This window comes from Eubalaena glacialis, chromosome 12, assembly GCF_028564815.1.
Source record: "Eubalaena glacialis isolate mEubGla1 chromosome 12, mEubGla1.1.hap2.+ XY, whole genome shotgun sequence".
Classification (NCBI taxonomy): domain Eukaryota; kingdom Metazoa; phylum Chordata; class Mammalia; order Artiodactyla; family Balaenidae; genus Eubalaena; species Eubalaena glacialis.
In genome coordinates this window covers 91696851-91719162 of record NC_083727.1, presented here as the reverse complement: position 1 = coordinate 91719162, position 22312 = coordinate 91696851, and the positions used below count along the sequence as shown (strand labels likewise).

Sequence of the window (22312 nt, the reverse complement as noted above, 5' to 3'; positions counted from 1 at the left end):
GTGTTGGGTCTTCGTTTCTGTGCAACGGCTTCCTCTAGTTGCGGCAAGCGGGGGCCACTCTTCATTGCGGTGCGCGGGCCTCTCACTATCGTGGCCTCTCTTGCTGCGGAGCGCAGGCTCCAGACGCTCAGGCTCAGTAGTTGTGGCTCACGGGCCTAGTTGCTCCGCGGCATGTGGGATCTTCCCAAACCAGGGCTCGAGCCCGTGTCCCCTGCATTAGTAGGCAGATTCTCAACCACTGCGCCACCAGGGAAGCCCCAGACTCCTTTTTTAAGTACCTGGTTTTTATTTAGTTTAATGCACTATTAATTGTAATAGAATTTGATTGAGAATCCTGACTACCTTTTGACAGATCAGTTTATGAGAACAGTGATAATTCCAGGATTAGCAAAATTTTTCTGTAGAAGGCCACATATATTTTAGTCTTGGCATGTCAGATAGATTCCATCTTAACTAATCAACTCTGCCACTGTAGGGCAACCATAGGCACTACCCAAATGAATGGGCATGGGTAAGTTCCAATAAAACTTGATTCACAAAAATTAATGGCTGAATGTATTTGATCTTTGGGCTGTGGTTTGTCTTCACTGAATATACTGTCATGGAAATGACTGGAAAATCCTAAAACTTTTGGAAAAGCAACTCCAGCAATCCTCAGTACAAAGGATATGGTGTTTGGGTGAATTGTGAAATGACGTGTTTTAGTCTACTGTGGTTATTCAGAATAATATATAACCTACTCAAGATTTGCCATTTTTAAAGAAAATAAAAAGACACAGTTCCTAGACAACCTTGTTTCAAAAATAAGACTAAATATTCTGAAAGTGTAGATTAGAAAGTCATAATTAGATCCATAAATTTCACAAAGATAAGGAATTTAAATGAACAATAACCTATGAACTTTATATTTACTTCTGTTGCTTAACCATATGGCTTTTATCTTAGAATATAAAAATGATAGAGCAAAATACATGCATTTAAATAAGAAGAAAGATAGGTTCAGGGAGGTTAAGTGACTCCCATGATCACAGCTAGTCTCATTATTTAGTTGAATAAGCAACCTATCTGTTCACAGTTAAAGAACAATTCTACCCATATTTGATTGGTGGCGGCTGCTGAGCTTAGGCTTTCTGATGTCAGCTGGAGAGGGAGGTGGCATGGACAGTGGTCCCGGCATCAGGGCCTGCCACTTCTCACCTCAGCATCCAAGCACTGCAGCAACCACCACAGCCCCGAGGGAGGCCGTGAAGTGTGTGGAGGTCGGAGGCTGGAGCTGCAGGTAAGACTTGCCTACTGATCAGTTACACAACCAGTGCATTTCCTGGAGAATATATCCCCACTCTTTTTGACAATGATTCTGGAAAAGTTATAACAGATGGAAAACTGGTGAATCTGGGTTTATGGATACAGCTGGACAAGAATATGATGACAGATTATGTCCCCTATCCTATCTGTAAACAAATGTATTCTTAGTTGCTTTTGTCTTAAAAGTTTGGCATCATTTACAGATATTTGTGCAAAGTGGTGTCCTGAAGTGCAACCCCAGGATACCAACACTCCCATCATCCAGGGCTTGATTTTAGGGATGATAAAGATGCAATGGAGAAACTAAGGAGAAGAAGCTGATTCCCATCACGACCCCCAGGGTTTAGCCATAGCCAGGTGATCATTGCTGTAAAAAACCTGGGGTGCTCTGCCCTCACACAATGAGTCCTCAAGAGAGTGTGAGATGAAGCTTTTCTGGCAGTCTGGTGCCCACCGTCCATCAAGAAGAGAAAGAAAACATTCCTGCTGTTGTAAAATACCTTGAGACAAATGAAAATAGAAACAAAACATTCCAAAATCTATGGGATGTAGTAAAAGCAGTTCTAAGAGGAAAGTTTATAGTAATACAGCCCTACCTCAAGAAATAAGAAAAATCTCAAATAAGCAATCTAACATTACACCTAAAGGAACTAGAAAAAACAAAGAAACAAACAAAAAACAAAACCCAAAGTTAGTAGAAGGAAGGAAATAATAAAGATCAAAATAGAAATAAATGAGATAGGGACTGAAAAAAAACAATAGAAAAGATCAGTGACTCTAAGAATTGGTTCATCGGAAAGACAACCAAAATTGGAAAAACCTTTAGTGAGACTCACCAAGAAAAAAAGAAAGGGCTCAAATAAAATCAAAATTGAAAGGAAAAAAAAAAAATTACACCTAACATGACAGAAAAACAAAGGATCATAAGAGACTACTGTGAACAATCATACACCAACAAATAGGACAACTTAAAAGAAAGGGATACATTCCTAGAGACATATGATTTTCTAAGACTGAATCATGATAGAGTAGAAAATCTAAATAGACCAATTACTGGTAAGGATATTGAACCAAAAACTTCCCAACAAATGAAAGTCCCGGAACAGATGGCTTCCCTGGTGAAGTTTACTAATATTCAAAGAAGATCTAATAGCTATATTTCTCAAACTCTACCAAAAAATTGAAGAGGAGGGAACACTTCCAAATTCATTTTATAAGGCCAGCATTAACCTATTATCAAAACCAGACAAGAACACCACAAAAAAGGAAATTACAGGTCAATATACCTGATGAAAATAGATGCAGAAATCCTCAACAAAATATTAGCAGATTGAATCCAACAGTATACCAAAAGGATAAAATGCCATGATCAAGTGAGATATATAACCCAGGGATACAAGGATGGTTCAACATCAATAAATCAATCAATGTGATACACCACATTAACAAAATGAAAGATTAAAATCATATGATCTCCAACAGCACATTAAAAGGATCATACACCATGATCAAGTGGGGTTTATTCCAGGAATGCAAGGATTCTTCAATATACGCAAATCAATCAACGTGATACATCATATTAACAAATTGAAGGAGAAAAACCATATGATCATCTCAATAGATGCAGAGAAAGCTTTCGACAAAATTCAACACCCATTTATGATAAAAGTCCTGCAGAAAGTAGGCATAGAGGGAACTTTCCTCAACATAATAAAGGCCGTATATGACAAACCCACAGCCAACATTGTCCTCAATGGTGAAAAACTGAAACCATTTCCACTAAGATCAGGAACAAGACAAGGTTGCCCACTCTCACCACTATTATTCAACATAGTTTTGGAAGTGTTAGCCACAGCAATCAGAGATGAAAAAGAAATAAAAGGAATCCAAATCGGAAAAGAAGAAGTAAAGCTGTCACTGTTTGCAGATGACATGATACTATACATAGAGAATCCAAAAGATGCTACCAGAAAACTACTAGAGCTAATCAATGAATTTGGTAAAGTAGCAGGATACAAAATTAATGCACAGAAATCTCTTGCATTCCTGTATACTAATGATGAAAAATCTGAAAGTGAAATTAAGAAAACACTCCCGTTTACCATTGCAACAAAAAGAATAAAATATCTAGTAATAAACCTACCTAAGGAGACAAAAGACCTGTATGCAGAAAATTATAGGACACTGATGAAAGAAATTAAAGATGATACAAATAGATGGAGAGATATACCATGTTCTTGGATTGGAAGAATCAACATTGTGAAAATGACTCTGCTACCCAAAGCAATCTACAGATTCAATGCAATCCCTATCAAACTACCACTGGCATTTTTCACAGAACTAGAACAAAAAATTTCACAATTTGTATGGAAACACAAAAGACCCCGAATAGCCAAAGCAATCTTGAGAACGAAAAATGGAGCTGGAGGAATCAGGCTCCCTGACTTCAGACTATATTACAAAGCTACAGTAATCAAGACAGTTTGGTACTGGCACAAAAACAGAAATATAGATCAATGGAACAGGATAGAAAGCCCAGAGATAAGCCCACGCACATATGGTCACCTTATCTTTGATAAAGGAGGCAAGCATATACAGTGGAGAAAAGACAGCCTCTTCAATAAGTGGTGCTGGGAAAATTGGACAGGTACATGTAAAAGTATGAAATTAGAACACTCCCTAACACCATACACAAAAATAAACTCAAAATGGATTAAAGACCTAAGTGTAAGGCCAGACACTATCAAACTCTTAGAGGAAAACATAGGCAGAACACTGTATGACATAAGTCACAGCAAGATCCTTTTTGACCCAGGTCCTAGAGAAATGGAAATAAAAACACAAATAAACAAATGGGACCTAATGAAACTTAAAAGCTTTTGCACAGCAAAGGAAACCATAAACAAGACCAAAAGACAACCCTCAGAATGGGAGAAAATATTTGCAAATGAAGCAACGGACAAAGGATTAATCTCCAAGATTTACAAGCAGCTCATGCAGCTCAATAACAAAAAAACAAACAACCCAATCCAAAAATGGGCAGAAGACCTAAATAGACATTTCTCCAAAGAAGAGATACAGATTGCCAACAGACACATGAAAGAATGCTCAACATCATTAATCATTAGAGAAATGCAAATCAAAACTACAATGAGGTATCATCTCACACCGGTCAGAATGGCCATCATCAAAAAATCTAGAAACAATAAATGCTGGAGAGGGTGTGGAGAAAAGGGAACACTCTTGCACTGTTGGTGGGAATGTAAATTGATACAGCCACTATGGAGAACAGTATGGAGGTTCCTTAAAAAACTAAAAATAGAACTACCATATGACCCAGCAATCCCACTACTGGGCATATACCCTGAGAAAACCATAATTCAGAAAGAGTCATGTACCAAAATATTCATTGCAGCTCTGTTTACAATAGCCAGGACATGGAAGCAACCTAGGTGTCCATCATCGGATGAATGGATAAAGAAGATGTGGCACATATATACAATGGAATATTACTCAGCCATAAAAAGAAATGAAATGGAGGTGTTTGTAATGAGGTGGATGGAGTTAGAGTCTGTCATACAGAGTGAAGTAAGTCAGAAAGAGAAAAACAAATACAGTATGCTAACACATATATATGGAATCTAAGGGGAAAAAAAAAAAAAAAGAGGTCATGAAGAACCTAGTGGCAAGATGGGAATAAAGACACAGACCTACTAGAGAATGGACTTGAGGATATGGGGAGGGGGAGGGGTGAGATGTGACAGGGTGAGAGAGTGTCATGGACATATATACACTACCAAATGTAAAATAGATAACTAGTGGGAAGCAGCCGCATAGCACAGGGAGATCAGCTCGGTGCTTTGTGACCACCTAGAGGGGTGGGATAGGGAGGGTGGGAGGGAGGGAGATGCAAGAGGGAAGAGATATGGCAACATATGTATATGTGTAACTGATTCACTTTGTTGTAAAGCAGAAGCTAGCACACCATTGTAAAGCAATTATACTTCAATAAAGATGTTTAAAAAAAAAAAATCATATGATCATCTCGTTTATGATAAAAACTCTCAACAAAGTGAGCATAGAAGGAACATACCTCAACGCAATAAAAGTCATATATGACAAAGCTACAGCTAACATCATATTTAACAATGAAAATCTGACAGTTTTTCCTCTAATATCAGGGAAAAAAAAAAAAAAAAAACAAGAATGTCCACTGTCACCACTTTTAATCAACATAGTATTGGAAATCCGGACCACAAAAATTAAACAAGAAAGAAAGAAAGGAAGAAAGAAAGAAAGAAAGAAAGAAAGGAAGGAAGGAAGGAAGGAAGGAAGGAAGGAAGGAAGGAAGGAAGGAAGGAAGGAAGGAAGGAAGGAAGGAAGAAAGGAAGGAAGGAAGAAAGAAAGAAAAGAAGGAAGGAAGGAGGGAAGGAGGAAGGAAAGAAGGAAGAAAGAAAGAAAGGCCATCCAAATTGGAAAGGAAAAAAGAAAACTGTCACTATTTGCATATAGCATCATACAATATGTAGAAAACCTTAAAGATGTCACCAAAAAACTGCTAAAACTAATAAATGAATTTAGTGAAGTTGCAGGATACAAAATAAACATACAGAAATCTGTTTAATTTCTATATACTAATAATGAAATATCAAAAGAGAAATTAAGAAAAAAATCTCATTTACAATTTCATCAAAAAGAATAAAATATCTAGAAATAATTTTAACCAAGGAGGTAGAAGACCTGTATACTGAAAACTATAAAACATTGGTAAAGGAAATTGAATAAGACACAGATATATGAAAGGATATTCTGTACTCATAGATTACAATTAATATTGTTAAAATGTTCATACTAGCCAAAGAAATCTACAGATTTCATGCAATCCATACCAAAATATCAATGGCATATTTCACAGAACTAGGACAAATAATTGTAAAATTTGTATGGAACCACAAAAGACCCTGAATAGCCAAAGCAATCTTGAGAAAGAAGAACAAAGCTGGAGGAATCATGCTCCCTGATTTCAAATTATACTACAAAACTACGGTAGTCAAAACAATATGATACTGGCATACAAACAGACACATAGATCAACAAAACAGAATAGAGAGCCCAGAAATAAACCCACACATATATGGTCAATTAATTTATGACAAAGAACCAAGAGTATACAAAGGGGAAAGGATAGATAATAGATACTTTAATAAAGGGTATTGGAAAAACTGTATAGTCATGTGCAAAAGAATGAAACTGGATCCCTATCTTACACCATATGCATAAATTAACTCAAAATGAATTAAAGACTTGGATGTAAGACCTGAAACCATAAAACTTTTAGAAGAAAAATAAGCAGTAAGTTCCTTGACATTGGTGTTGATGTGGAACTTTTGGATCTGACCCCCAAAGCAAACACAACTAAAGCAAAAATAAACCAGTTGGACTACATAAAAATAAAAAGCTTCTGCATAGCAAACCAAACCACCAACAAATGAAAAGCCATCCTGCTTAATGGGGGAAAATATTTGTGAATTATATATCTGATAAGGGGATGATATACAAATTATGTAAAGATACAAATAAATCAATAGCAAAAAAAAAAACTTACTAAAAAATGGGCAGAAGTTTGAAATAGACATTTTTCAAAGAAGACATACAGATGGCCGACAGGCACATGAAAAGATGTCCAACATCACTAATCAGGGAAAAACAAATCAAAATCACAATGAAATGTCACCTCACACTTGTTAGAATGGTTATTATCAAAAGACAAGAAATAACAAGTGTTGGCAAGGGTGTGGAGAATAGGAAACCCTCATATACTGTTGGTGGGAATGTAAGTTCCTGCATCAACTATGGAAAACAGTGTGGAGATTCCTTAAAAATTTGAAAGAGAACTACCATATTATCCAGCAATTCCACTTGGTATTTTTCCAAAGAAAATAAAAATACTAACTTGAAAAGATATATGCACAGCTATGTTCATTGCAGCATTATTTACAATAGCCAAGATATGGAAACAACCTAAGTACCCACTGATTGATGAATAGGTGAAGAAGATGTGACATATATATATATGTATATATATATATATATATATATATATATATATATATATATATATATATACATATATATATACATATATATATATATATACCACAATGGAATACTACTCAGTCATAAAAAAGAAAGAAATATTGCCATTTGGGACAACATAGATGGAACTTGAGGGTATAATGCTAAGTGAAATAAGTCAGAGAAAGATAAATATCATATGATTTCATTTAAAGGTGGAATCTAAAAAGCCAAACAAGTCAATAAACAAAAAACAAAACAAAACAAAACAAAACTCCTAGATACAGAGAACAAATTGGTGGTTATCAGAGGTTAAGGGGCTTGGAGAGTGGGCAAAATGGGTGAAAGGGGTCAGTTGTTTGGTGACAGACAGCAACTAGACTTATTGTGGTTATTATGTTGTACACCTGAAACTAATGTAGTGTTATATACCAACTTGACCTCAAAAAAAATAGAAATTGCTGTGGCAAATGTTAATAATACAGGGCTTCCCTGGTGGCGCAGTGGTTGAGAATCTGCCTGCCAATGCAGGGGACACGGGTTCGAGCCCTGATCTGGGAAGATCCCACATTGCCGCGGAGCAACTAGGTCCGTGAGCCACAATTACTGAGCCTGCGCGTCTGGAGCCTGTGCTCCGCAACAAGAGAGGCCGCGATAGTGAGAGGCCCACGCACCGCGATGAAGAGTGGCCCCCGCTTGCCGCAACTAGAGAAAGCCCTCGCACAGAAGCGAAGACCCAACACAGCCATAAATAAAATAAATAAATAAATAAAAATTTTTAAAAAATGTTAATAATACAGTTTAAACTTAAAAAAAAAAAGAATAATCCTATTCTCACTCATTAACACTCCTGAATACATTCATACTTGTCTTTGGGTCCTTTGTTTCCAAACAAAGGTGTTACTCTAAAGTCATCCTACTATCCTTTGTAGTATTTAACACGCTGTTATACACATTTCAGATTCATACAAGTAAAACTTAAAGATGTAAAAGCAGTACCTTGGTAGTAAAAATAAGCAGTTTACAGATCTGACTGCTGACATGCATCATTTGGGGAGCTTCTGAGAAATACTGGCCCTGGGGCTATCTCTGAAGTGCAGGATGTAGTAGGCTGGAGTGGAGCCTACAGTCTGCACTTCCTAAAGCTCCTTGGACCATTGGGATGAGCCATTAGGATGAGGAACTTCAGCCACCAGAGTGGCTGACTGCTAACTCAGCCTGGTCCAACCACACCTTTCGTTCCTCAAAACATACAAATACTGAAAGATATTGAGCTGGGCTTCCTCAATGCCTGTACTTTTAAAAAAACAAACTAACATAACATTGTAAAGCAATTATACTCCAATAAAATTTTTTAAAAAAAAATAATATGTTCCTCTTAAAAGTCTGTTCTTATTGTGAAGTACTGAACAAATTCAAATGCATAACATGTTTTGTGGTAAAAATATAAAGTGAACTTCTTTGTACTTAACATCCAGCTTCAGATACAGAGTGTTCACAACACCTGTAGACCCTTCTCCAATATCATCCTTTCCCTCCTCCAACAAGTGTAAATACTATTCTGTATTTTGTGTTTACCCTTTCCTTAATTTTAAATAGAGTATTAGGACATAAAAGTGTATATAAATAAACACTTTAAAACTAGGTTATTTTCTATTTTTGAGCTCTGTGTACATGGTGTACATTGGATTTTTCACTTTGAACTTCATCCATAGTAAGGCATAAAGCCATATTTCATATTCACTATGGTATAAAATCCCCTTGTATGAATATTGACATTAAGTGTTTTTTCATTCTACTATTTGTAGATTGCTTAATTATCTCTTTTTTTAATCTTGGGGTTCATTACAAACAACTTTTATTTTCAAAACCTGTGAATATATATCTTTTAAAGGGCTTTTGGTATACTTGTACCATCGTATTGTTTGAATGTATACCTACTAGTGTTATATCTTGAGTATGTTCATTTTGAGCTTTACAGAATAACATAAAATTGTCCAAAGTAGTTGTATCAATTTAGTCTCCCTCTAGCAGTGTATGAGATTCCCCACTGCTATATTTACTCACCGATGTTAATATTATCTGACTTTTAAAAAGCATTGCCAATCCAAGTGGCTTAAAATAATATTTCATTAAGATTAAAATAAATCATTGAATTAATACTTAACAATCCACCAACACCTACTAGTGTACATTTTCATTCATCTTTAAAGGAAATTAAGAATTTCACACTGAGTTTTTTTTACTGTTCCTTTCTCTGTATCTTAGTCCATGAAGAAGAGTTCTCTACATTTTAACTTTTTCCTGTGTACTTCGTATGTGGTTTATTAGTCAGACATTTTTTTTTCCTAATGGGATTGTACTTTACATTTTTTTATTTATAAAAAATGTTTCCTTTTTTCACATAAAGTTGATGATCATGTTCAAATGCTTCAAGAAGGTTCTAATCCTGTGCATCCCAGGGGATTGAATATACCTGGGATCTGAGGCAAGGCAGAAACATCCTTAATGTTATATCATTCTTTCTTTTTCTGTGCCCTTTCTTTCTTTCCTCTGCTGTCTCTTTCCTAGAATGGAAGCCCTTCTCTTCTCTTATCCTTTCTTTTCTTTCTTAGAACTATTGAAAACCCCCAAGAATATAGCTTACTTTCTCCAGTGACACTCGAGAGGTTCTATCTCACAAAAAAATGACAGTAAATATGCAATTAGAAATATTTTTTAATATAAATTCAAATCAGAATTAGCCAGAGGTCTCTTCCTTTTGCCATTTCCAACAGCACAAACTTGAAATTCATAGGCCTGCAAAATTAAATGTGATAGTATTATAGATTTCCTCATGAAAACAGCAATATCAAAAATAATAGCAATATCAAAAATAAATATTTTATATTTATGGAACAAATCCATCTAGGTGTGGTCAAGGAAATATTGCACTATGAAATTTTTTTTAATATATGCCAATCAGTTATTGACTTGTAATATTTTTTAAATTTATGCCAGGTGATCTCAATATTGTGTCTCAGAAAGGTGATATCTTTCTATACGTAATTATCTACATTGTTTTCACTTATAAGCGACAGAAAAGTAAATATTTTACAGTGAGTTTCTATAAAAGTTTGTATACAATTTGAGTGTGTTTGATAATACAAATTTATTCAGGTTTACACTTAAAATGTTTTAACTTTAATTAAAAATGATTAGTTCCTGATAGATGGATAAATAAATGATGCTTATATTTTAAATGATGCACTATTTTAATATATTTTACTGGAGAGAAAGGAGGTGTATAAAATTGCACATCAAGTCAAAGGGAGTCTACGTTGTATCATATTTGGACTATACATTTTTTAATATTTAAAACTGAAAATATCTGTGATCTTATCAATGGTCAATAACATTGACTCACATGTGATTTAAAAATTTTGACTTTTTGGAGTTTTGTGCAGTTGTGTCTGGGAATGAGGAAACTCCCTATAATGTAGGGCCACTTCAGTCCACCTTTCACTCACCCAGCTTTTATCTGAACTATAGATTGGTCTTTTACCTAAGACAGTTTGTATTAAAGAAATTATTCTATGGGTCATTAATAAATATTTTACTATGATAACAATATGATTATAATTAATTAACATTTGTGGAATGAGTGAAATATTCAAAACCTCCACTTTAAGTGCAGGTTCCATCTCATAAAAAAAAAAAAAACTCATTATGTTTTTCTCTATGGTTGCCATTTTCTGGCTAGATAAATCTAACTTTCTTTTGTTTCTTAAAATTATTTTGAAATGTGCATTGAAAGTTTCATCTACTGAATTTATTATACAGTATGAGATCATACTGTATAGTGATGCTACAAAAATTGTTTTACCAAGTTTTCTCAGCCATTGAACATTTCAATAATCCCACTGGTGGAATTTTATAAAGACATTTTAAAAGCCAGTTAACAGAATTGAACAATTGTTTGCTTAATAGAAGAGTGAAAATAAGGCAGTTAAACTGGTAGCATACACATACACAGTTAGAAAGTCAGTTTTAGTATGACTTAAATATTATTACTGTCAAATAGAGATGCAATAACTTTTATTTTATAGGGTTTTGGCATTTTGTAAATATTTAAATATGCTCTTATAAGTATTCTTCCCTGAAATATAAGAAGATGGGACCTTTAAATAAATCCCTCTCCCGAGTAAGAAATAATAATCAACATAACTTTCTAATTACTAAACAATGACCAGAGATGGACCTTTAGAATAACAAATCAAAATTAATTATACACACACACACACACACACACACATAGCTTCACAGGTTTAAGTCTTTCCTAACATAAGGGCATGCACATGTGCTCAAAGGATTAAAAATGACACTTTTTAAATCTATTTAATTAATGTTCACATAATTTGTATTTATGCTTTTGTGAGATTTCATATAGCATGTCAGTTAATTGACACTTGTAGGTTTTAATATATATATATATCTAATAACTTCTACAACTTCTTAATAAATTTGTACCTAAACCACAGTACATAAAATTCAAGAGCCACCAAAACAGAATTTCCTGTCTTCACTCTTATGTTTTGGAACAAAGGGTTGTTTTCCTCTTTGTTTTTCTCATTTTCTAATTGTCAGAAGTTCTTGCAGCAGCAGTGGCTACAGCATTAGTCCTGGATTTCTGAAGGATTTATAAAGCCATGACAATGCTTTGGATTTTCAAAATTAATTTATGTTTTCTAAATATCGTTAAACAATCAAATTGCTGTAATATAAGAACTAAGAGACCAAAGACACAGAGACAGAGGCCATAGGAAATGCTAGTATATAATTTTCCCTTTTCCTGGAAGCCCCAAACTTATTCACAGTATTGAAGGGGTGGGGGGGTGGCGGGGAAAGGCTAGAGAGAACCACAGCAAACCAAGGAGGAAATTATGAGGCTGACTTGTTGCCCCAGGAAGACTCTCCAAGTAATTTGAATCCATATAAGAAAGAACAGTCAGATGTCAAGTTCAAACTAAATTCCGGAAGCATTTTTAACTCATTGCAATGCAAGAAAAGTTGGTTCTTGTAATAGTAATAGTCATGGTACTCAGCAAAGATGATTACTACAGCCTTCTGTATCTGCTGGCAGCAACCCATATGGCTTTATCTAAGCAGATTCAAATTTCACGTGAGCCGAAGGCAAACATGTTAAGGGTGTTCTGAGGCATGTACACATTTCATAGAATCTTACAAACAGACATGAAGTTGTGCATGCCAAGAGTATTAGGTGGACCATGCTGAAATGTCTGTGAAAATAAATGTTCAATTAATATATAATTAATAATGTTTCTATTTTCAGGAACTCAGATGTTTTATATTGTAAAAAAAGAGGAAAACTTAATTTGGTGTTTGAAATCTTAGAAGAATAAAACTATTTATAAGAGTAGACTAAGAATCATGGAAAGATCAAAGCAATGCCTTTGAAAAGAAAACTTGTGTATTCGATACTAGCTATCAGGGAAATGTATATTAAAAAATAATTTTGGAGAACAAAACTATATGCGTGAACCATCTATATAAAATAATTTGAGGAGGAATTTATTTTGTAATGTGCTATGTAGAAAATAAACCTTTTCATTATGTAAATAAGAAACTAGGAATAACACGGATTTGTATTTCATTCTGATATTCTCCTATATGTATCATCAGTTGACTTTACTGAGATAAATATATAAGATATAATTATAAGATATATATATAAGGACTGCATTTTTTTGTATTTTCTATTATTTAGATCTAAAGTTTTGTAGGTACACAACACACAAAATATGAAGAATGGTCTAAATATATTTTCTTCCTGTGTAAAATGGGAATTATAACAGAACTTAGCCCATAGGGTTACTGTTAGTCAGAAATGGAAAATCATCTGATATGGTGTCCTTAGCACAGTGCTTGGTACAGAACAAGCAAGTAATAAATGCCAGTATGAGCTTTCAAATTAATGTTTCTTCATTAAAACCTAGTTCGCTTTTGTTTCAACATGATTTTTTTTTCTTTGTTTTAATTTGTAGCAAAAATTTCTAAGGCTGATTTTCAAAAGCCACTGAGAATATTGGAAAGTCACTAGATTTAGGGTTGTGTTTGGGATAGAGGAATATTTTTGAGCAGCTGCTATATATCAGGCATGGTGGTGCGCTCCTACTTTAGTTCCTAAAGTCACATCCTGTTAAGACAGAATTCCTGGCCTGGAGAGGCTCATAGTCCTAACAGGTAAAGAGGTGAGCAGGTAGACCAGCAGAGTGTGATGCAAAGTAATCAACCCCCTTACCGAGTTGCCAGGGGAGGGACACCTGACTGGGCTATAGACGAGGCAGGGGCAGACTGGCAAAGAAGGTCTGGAGGAGGTGGTGTCTCATATGAAGCATTGTGGAGACTGGCAGGAGGATGGGGAGAAGATTTTCAGCAGAGAGAGCATGTGGTCAAATGTGGAGACATATGAGTGAGTTGCATCTAATTCACATAGAAATTCCCATTTCTGGGCAGCTCATTCAACCCTGTGAACAAGTTTCCTCATTCTAAGTTGAGAACAATGAGACATATATGCTATTTCTTCCTGATGGGTTTCTTGGAGGGAGGAATCAAGTAAAATGCTATGTGTATTTTTATACCTTAGAGTCCAGGGAGAATATTAGTTATAATATTAGTATGATTCATGTTTATTTTGGTAAGCCAGTTATTCATACAGTGAATTTTTCTTTTTTATAAATTTATTTATTGTTGGCTGTGTTGGGTCTTCGTTGCTGCGTGCAGGTTTTCTTTAGTTGCGGCGAGCGGAGGCTACTCTTCATTGTGGTGTGGAGCTGCTCATTACGGTGGTTTCTCTTGTTGCAAAGCATGGGCTCTAGGCGTGCAGGCTTCAGTAGTTGTGGAGAGCAGGCTCAGTAGTTGTGGAGAGCAGGCTCAGTAGTTGTGGCTTGCGGGCTCTAGAGCACAGGCTCAGTAGTTGCGGTGCATGGGCTTAGTTGCCCGTGGCATGTGAGATCTTCCGGGACCAGGGCTTGAACCCGTGTCTCCTGCATTGGCAGGCGGATTCTTAACCATTGAGCCACCAGGGAAGTCCCTCATACAGTGAATTTTTTATTGAATTACTGCTGGACTATTTAAGGTTGACTGAGTCCTTACATTATTTTGACGTCTCATTTCAGGACTAACTCATTTGATCTCCACAATCGCCTAAGATTACACAGCTGGTATTTGATAAAGCCACAATCTAAACCCACTAGTTTGGCTCTACAGCCCAAAACTCAACTCCTAAGTTTACCATCTTGCAATATTATGCGACTGTTAACTATTATTTGGATACAGTGTACCCAGTGCCAGGGATAGAGGCGTAACTAGTAAGGTTCTTGCTTCAATGAGCACCCTCACAGTCTCGGGCACCCGGAGAGGTACGGTGATGAGGATAAAGGTGTGATTGGTATCATCAGGTATGAAGGAAGGAGAACTGGTCTGGACCAGGGATAAGACAAGGTCTACTTGGGGATTTCATTAGCGACTGAAACATGAAAGATGTTTTGAAAGAATCAGGCAGGAAATTAGGCAGGGCATTTCAGGCAGAAAGCCTAAGGATAAAGTGACTGACCATTCATTCCTGTTTCTCAGGGACGGTCTCATTTTACACCTATTAATAATATCCCCTTTAACTCTCAGAAGTGCTCTGGTTTGGACGATAAATTATATAGCCACCCTACCTAAGGGCAGGGACACAGAGATGTGACCATAGCATATCTGGCGAAATGTAAGAGATTTATCTCTGCTGAAATTCAGGATGTGAGAGGGGAACTGTGAAAGATTAGAGAGTCTGGGAAGAAAGCATGAAGAGCCTTGCTTCTGGGGGGAGAGGAGTTTAAGTTTCATTTTGAAGGAGATGAGAAGTCACTAAAAAGGCTTTAAGCAAAGCGTATAGGGTGGTTTGATTATATTTTGAAAGATCTCTCTGGAGCTATTGAAGAGAATGTATTTGTATGATGCAAGATTAGAGAGAGAACGACAAAGACCTTTGTTCAACAATATTTGAAGGCCATACTGTGTGCTGGCATCATCCTAGGTTCTTAGGACACACCAGATCCCTGTTTTCATGGTGCTATCATTCTGGTAAGGAAAGGCACACTAACAATAAACATAATAAATGAGAGAGTGTAGAGCAGGGTAAGAGAGCTTGAGGGTTATGTTGTAATCTAAACTGGTGTCCCCAGGGAAGGATTCCAATTTCATACTGCGGCAAAGAACTTGAGTTATCAAGGATGTTAGCCATTTAGATATTTGAGAGACATCTCAGCTGGGAGGAATAACTTGTGTAAAGACTCTGAGGTGGGTAGCGGGCAAGATGGCGGAAGAGTAACACGTGGAGATCACCTTCCTCCCCACAGATACATGAGAAATACATCTACACGTGGAACTGCTCCTACAGAACACCCACTGAACGCTGGCAGAAGACGTCAGACCTCCCAAAAGGCAAGAAAATCCCCACGTACTTGGGTAGGGAAAAAGAAAAAAGAAATAACAGAGACAAAAGAATAGGGATGGGACCTGCACCAGTGGGAGGGAGCTGTGAAGGAGGAAAGGTTTCCACACACTAGGAAGCCCCTTCGTGGGCAGAGACTGCGGGTAGCAGAGGGGGGAAGCTTCGGAGCCACGGAGGAGAGCGCAGCCACAGTGCTGCGGAGGGCAAAGCGGAGATTCCCGCACAGAGGAGCGGTGCCGACCAGCACTCACCAGCCCGAGAGGCTTGTCTGCTCAGCCGCCGGGGCGGGCGGGGCCTGGGAGCTGGGGCTCGGGCTTCGGTGCTGGCCGGGAGGGAGTCCAGGAAAAAGACTGCAGCTGCCAAAGAGGCAAGAGACTTTTTCTTGCCTCTTTGTTTCGCGGCGCGCAAGGAGAGGGGACTCAGAGCGCCGCCTAAACGAGCTCCAGAGACGGGCGCGAGCCGCGGCTATCAGCGCGGATCCCACAGCAACAGGGGCGCAGAGGGAAAAACGGAGAGATTCCCGCACAGAGGAGCGGCGCCGAGCAGCACTCACCAGCCCGAGAGGCTTGTCTGCTCACCCGCCAGGGCGGGTGGGGGCTGGGAGCTGAGGCTCGGGCTTCGGTCGGATCGCAGGGAGAGGACTGGGGTTGGCGGCGTGAACACAGCCTGAAGGGGCTAGCGCACCACAACTAGCCGGGAGGGTGCCCGAGAAAAAGTCTGCAGCTGCCGAAGAGGCAGGAGACTTTTTCTTACCTCTTTGTTTCACGGCGTGCAAGGAGAGGGGATTCAGAGCGCCACTTAAACGAACTCCAGAGACGGGCGCGAGCCGCGGCTATCAGCGCGGACCCCAGAGACGGGCATGAGACGCTAAGGCTGCTGCTGCCGCCACCAAAAAGCCTGTGGGCGAGCACAGGTCATTCTCCACACCGCCCCTGCCGGGAGCCTGTGCAGCCCGCCACGGCCAGGCTCCCGTAATCTGGGGACAACTTCCCCGGGAGAGCGCACGGCGCGCCTCAGGCTGCTGCAACGTCACGCCGGCTTCTGCCGCCGCAGGCTCGCCCCGCCTCCTCCGTACCGCTCCCTCCCCCCGGCCTGACTGAGCCAGAGCCCCCGAATCAGCTGCTCCTTTAACCCCGTTCTGTCTGGGCGGGGAACAGACGCCCTCAGGCGACCTACATGCAGAGGCGGGTCCAAATCCAAAGCTGAACCCCGGGAGCTGTACGAACAAAGAAGAGAAAGGGAAATCTCTCCCAGCAGCCTCAGAAGCAGCGGATTAAAGCTCCACAAACAACTTGATGTGCCTGCATCTGTTGAATAGCTGAATAGACAACGAATCATCCCAAATTTAGGAGGTGGACTTTGGGAGCAGGATATATTAACTTTTCCCCTTTTCCTTTTTTTGTGTGTATATGTGTATGCTTCTGGGTGAGATTTTGTCTGTATAGCTTTGCTCTCACCGTTAGTCCTAGGATTAGGTCTGTCCGTTTTTTTTTTTTTTTTTTTTTTGCTTAAAAAAATTTTTTTCCCTAATAAATGTTTTCTTCATAATTTTTTCCTTATTTTCTATTTTTAAAAAATTAAAAAAAATTTTTTTAATAAGTTTTTTCATATTTTTTATTTTTAAAAATTAAAAAATTTTTTTCTTAATAATTTTTTTCTTATTTTTAGTATAAAAAATTAATAAATCTATTTTTAAAAATTAAAATTTTTTTCTTAATAAATTTATTCTTAATAATTTTTTTTCTTATTTTTTATTATAATTGCTTTATTTTATTTTATTTTATCCTCTTTCTTTCTTTCTTTCCATTTTTTCTCCCTTTTATTCTGAGCCGTGTGGATGAAAGGCTCTTGGTGCTCCAGCCAGGCATCAGGGCTGTGCCTCTGAGGTGGGAGAGCCAACTTCAGGACACTGGTCCACAAGAGACCTCCCAGTTCCACGTAATACCAAACGGCGAAAATCTCTCAGAGATCTCCATCTCAACATCAAGACCCAGCTTCATTCAACGACCAGCAAGCTACAGTGCTGGACACCCCATGCCAAACAACTAGCAAGACAGGAACACAGCCCCATCCATTAACAGAGAGGCTGCCTAAAATCATAATAAGGCCACAGACACCCCAAAACACACCACCAGATGTGGACGAGCCCACCAGAAAGACAACATCTAGCCTCATCCACCAGAACACAGGCACTAGTTCCCTCCACCAGGAAGCCTACACAACCCACTGAACCAACCTTAGCCACTGGGGACAGATACCAAAAACAACGGGAACTACGAACCTGCAGCCTGTGAAAAGGAGACCCCAAACACAGTAAGATAAGCAAAATGAGAAGACAGAAAAACACACAGCAGATGAAGGAGCAGGGTCAAAACACACCAGACCTAACAAATGAAGAGGAAATAGGTAGTCTACCTGAAAAAGAATTCAGAATAATGATAGTAAGGATGATCCAAAATCTTGGAAATAGAATAGACAAAATGCAAGAAACATTTAACAAGGACGTAGAAGAACTAAAGAGGAACCAAGCAACGATGAAAAGCACAATAAATGAAATTAAAAATACTCTAGATGGGATTAATAGCAGAATAACTGAGGCAGAAGAACGGATAAGTGACCTGGAAGATAAAATGGTGGAAATAACTACTGCAGAGCAGAATAAAGAAAAAAGAATGAAAAGAACTGAGGACAGTCTCAGAGACCTCTGGGACAACATTAAACGCACCAACATTCGAATTATAGGGGTCCCAGAAGAAGAAGAGAAAAAGAAAGGGACTGAGAAAATATTTGAAGAGATTATAGTTGAAAACTTCCCTAATATGGGAAAGGAAATAGTTAATCAAGTCCTGGAAGCACAGAGAGTCCCATACAGGATAAATCCAAGGAGAAACACACCAAGACACATATTAATCAAACTATCAAAAATTAAATATAAAGAAAACATATTAAAAGCAGCAAGGGAAAAACAACAAATAACACACAAGGGCATCCCCATAAGGTTAACAGCTGATCTTTCAGCAGAAACTCTGCAAGCCAGAAGGGAGTGGCAGGATATACTTAAAGTGATGAAGGAGAAAAACCTACAACCAAGATTACTCTACCCAGCAAGGATCTCATTCAGATTTGATGGAGAAATTAAAACCTTTACAGACAAGCAAAAGCTGAGAGAGTTCAGCACCACCAAACCAGCTTTACAACAAATGCTAAAGGAACTTCTCTAGGCAAGAAACACAAGAGAAGGAAAACACCTACAATAACAAACCCAAAACATTTAAGAAAATGGGAATAGGAACATACATATCGATAATTATCTTAAATGTAAATGGATTAAATGCTCCCACCAAAAGACACAGACTGGCTGAATGGATACAAAAACAAGACCCATATATATGCTGTCTACAAGAGACCCACTTCAGACCTAGAGACACATACAGACTGAAACTGAGGGGATAGAAAAAGATATTCCATGCAAATGGAAATCAAAAGAAAGCTGGAGTAGCAATTCTCATATCAGACAAAATAGACTTTAAAATAAAGACTATTACAAGAGACAAAGAAGGACACTATATAATGATCAAGGGATCGATCCAAGAGGAAAGTATAACAATTGTAAATATTTATGCACCCAACATAGGAGCACCTCAATACATAAGGCAATTACTAACAGCCATAAAAGGGGAAATCGACAGTAACACAATCATAGTAGGGGACTTTAACACCCCACTTTCACCAATGGACAGATCATCCAAAATGAAAATAAATAAGGAAACACAAGCTTTAAATGATACATTAAACAAGATGGACTTAATTGATATTTATAGGACATTCCACCCAAAAACAACAGAATACACATTTTTCTCAAGTGCTCATGGAACATTCTCCAGGATAGATCATATCTTGGGTCACAAATCAAGCCTTGGTAAATTTAAAAATATTGAAATCATATCAAGTATCTTTTCCGACCACAACGCTATGAGACTAGATATCAATTACAGGAAAAGATCTGTAAAAAATACAAACACATGGAGGCTACACAATACACTACTTAATAACGAAGTGATCACTGAAGAAATCAAAGGGGAAATCAAAAAATACCTAGAAACAAATGACAATGGAGACACGACGATCCAAAACCTATGGGATGCAGCAAAAGCAGTTCTAAGAGGGAAGTTTATAGCAATACAAGCCTACATCAAGAAACAGGAAACATCTCGAATAAACAACCTAACCTTGCACCTAAAGCAATTAGAGAAAGAAGAACAAAAAAACCCCAAAGCTAGCAGAAGGAAAGAAATCATAAAGATCAGATCAGAAATAAATGAAAAAGAAATGAAGGAAACAATAGCAAAAATCAATGAAACTAAAAGCTGGTTCTTTGAGAAGATAAACAAAATTGATAAACCATTAGCCAGACTCATCAAGAGAAAAAGGGAGAAGACTCAAATTAATAGAATTAGAAATGAAAAAGGAGAAGTAACCACTGACACTGCAGAAATACAAAGGATCATGAGAGATTACTACAAGCAACTCTATGCCAATAAAATGGACAACCTGGAAGAAATGGACAGATTCTTAGAAATGCACAACCTGCCAAGACTGAACCAGGAAGAAATAGAAAATATGAACAGACCAATCACAAGCACTGAAATTGAAACTGTGATTAAAAATCTTCCAACACACAAAAGCCCAGGAACAGACGGCTTCACAGGCGAATTCTATCAAACATTTAGAGAAGAGCTAACACCTATCCTTCTCAAACTCTTCCAAAATATTGCAGAGGGAGGAACACTCCCCAACTCATTCTACGAGGCCACCATCACCCTGATACTAAAACCAGACAAAGATGTCACAAAGAAAGAAAACGACAGGCCAATATCACTGATGAACGTAGATGCAAAAATCCTCAACAAAATACTAGCAAACAGAATCCAACAGCACATTAAAAGGATTATACACCATGATCAAGTGGGGTTTATCCCAGGAATGCAAGGATTCTTCAATATACGCAAATCATTCAACGTGATATATCATATTAACAAATTGAAGGAGAAAAACCATATGATCATCTCAATAGATGCAGAGAAAGCTTTCGACAAAATTCAACACCCATTTATGATAAAAGTCCTGCAGAAAGTAGGCATAGAGGGAACTTTCCTCAACATAATAAAGGCCGTATATGACAAACCCACAGCCAACATTGTCCTCAATGGTGAAAAACTGAAACCGTTTCCACTAAGATCAGGAACAAGACAAGGTTGCCCACTCTCACCACTATTATTCAACATAGTATTGGAAGTGTTAGCCACAGCAATCAGAGAAGAAAAAATAAAAGGAATCCAAATCGCAAAAGAAGAAGTAAAGCTGTCACTGTTTGCAGATGACATGATACTATACATAGAGAATCCAAAAGATGCTACCAGAAAACTATTAGAGCTAATCAATGAATTTGGTAAAGTAGCAGGATACAAAATTAATGCACAGAAATCTCTTGCATTCCTGTATACTAATGATGAAAAATCTGAAAGTGAAATTAAGAAAACACTCCCGGTTACCATTGCAACAAAAAGAATAAAATATCTAGGAATAAACCTACCTAAGGAGACAAAAGACCTGTATGCAGAAAATTATAGGACACTGATGAAAGAAATTAAAGATGATACAAATAGATGGAGAGATATACCATGTTCTTGGATTGGAAGAATCAACATTGTGAAAATGACTCTGCTACCCAAAACAATCTACAGATTTAATGCAATCCCTATCAAACTACCACTGGCATTTTTCACAGAACTAGAACAAAAAATTTCACAATTTGTATGGAAACACAAAAGACCCCGAATAGCCAAAGCAATCTTGAGAACGAAAAATGGAGCTGGAGGAATCAGGCTCCCTGACTTCAGACTATATTACAAAGCTACAGTAATCAAGACAGTTTGGTACTGGCACCAAAACAGAAATATAGATCAATGGAACAGGATAGAAAGCCCAGAGATAAGCCCACACACATATGGTCACCTTATCTTTGATAAAGGAGGCAAGCATATACAGTGGAGAAAAGACAGCCTCTTCAATAAGTGGTGCTGGGAAAATTGGACAGGTACATGTAAAAGTATGAAATTAGAACACTCCCTGACACCATACACAAAAATAAACTCAAAATGGATTAAAGACCTAAGTGTAAGGCCAGACACTATCAAACTCTTAGAGGAAAACATAGGCAGAACACTCTATGACATAAATCACAGCAAGATCCTTTTTGACCTAGCTCCTAGAGAAATGGAAACAAAAACACAAATAAACAAATGGGACCTAATGAAACTTAACAGCTTTTGCACAGCAAAGGAAACCATAAACAAGACCAGAAGACAACCCTCATAATGGGAGAAAATATTTGCAAATGAAGCAACTGACAAAGGATTAATCTCCAAGATTTAC

General features: G+C 37.6%; 1 pseudogene; it reads left to right on the top strand.

The window, feature by feature from the left end:
* Positions 1 to 1157: 1157 nt before the first annotated feature.
* Positions 1158 to 1800, top strand: LOC133102258 (ras-related C3 botulinum toxin substrate 1-like; annotated as a pseudogene).
* Positions 1801 to 22312: the final 20512 nt, after the last annotated feature.